We start from the raw sequence: 1,130 nt of genomic DNA, 5'->3' as shown, positions 1-1,130 counted from the left end.
TCTTTGAGAATGGATCATAAAGCTCATAAAGCTGTTCTATGATAATTTGTTGATGAAAATAAATTATGTTCAATTAGATGTACTTGTGTTTACTAACTAACTAACAATGAAATTATTTTTTCTCCCTATTAGATTGTGTTTTTTTTTAACGTCAACACCTACCCAACCCATTACATGTTACACCGTACTTTTATTTTGACAGGTTGCCGTGAAGTTTCTGTGTCATACAGTATGATATGATGCTAGTTTTCTCAAATGAAACGGTAAAAGTGACACTCACAGCAGTTTGGGAGATTGAGTTTATCTGTTCATGTGAGATGAAAATGCCAAAAATTACCGGGAGCGTCACGTGTGTTTCAGTATGCGTGTAGTAAAAGCTCGTCTCCGCAATGCATACATACAGCTAGGCAAACGGAACATATCGGATTCATATTAAAACGGTCTTTTTGCATTTCAGTTTTCACATACACTAGTCCATATCGCGATTTGAATTAAGTGACTGACCAACATTTGATTTATGAATCCAAAAAACGACGAATTTACGTGGCATTTCGCTATAGTAGATTCGGTTTTTATGAATGGAGGACGACGCGACCCCGTCTGTGTTTTGGCGGAGGAGACTTAAACGCGCGACCATATTCTTCGGTATACATCCGCGTTAAACTATCAAGGTGAAAGTCATCATAGCTTGCGTAGTTTAGACCCAGCTCCCAACCCAAATTTGAGAATAGATTAACGGCGATATTTTTTTTATCGCGCGATAAGAGTCTCACGTTAACGCAGCACGTTAACGCCGATAACGGCCCACCACTAATATATATATATAAAAAAAAATATTTACATATGTTAAATACATTTTATATACACATATATATATATATATATATTATATATATATATATATATTTAGTTTAATATTATTTATTACATTGTTTTACTCTAAACGTTTCCACAGTTCCCTAAACTCCAATTTGATATCTTTTAAGTCTTATTTTATATATTATTTATTCATTATTATTTTATATTTAAAAATCTTTTTTTTATTACATTATCTTGTTTTTATTGTGTTTTATTGTGTTAGTTAGCTGTATTTTTTTAAGTTATTTTTACTTAATCAAAATAACCCAACT

The sequence above is a fragment of the Garra rufa genome, chromosome 10, assembly GCF_049309525.1.
Source record: "Garra rufa chromosome 10, GarRuf1.0, whole genome shotgun sequence".
Classification (NCBI taxonomy): Eukaryota; Metazoa; Chordata; class Actinopteri; order Cypriniformes; family Cyprinidae; genus Garra; species Garra rufa.
The sequence above is the reverse complement of the archived record's forward strand: the minus strand, read 5'-3'. Positions refer to the sequence as shown.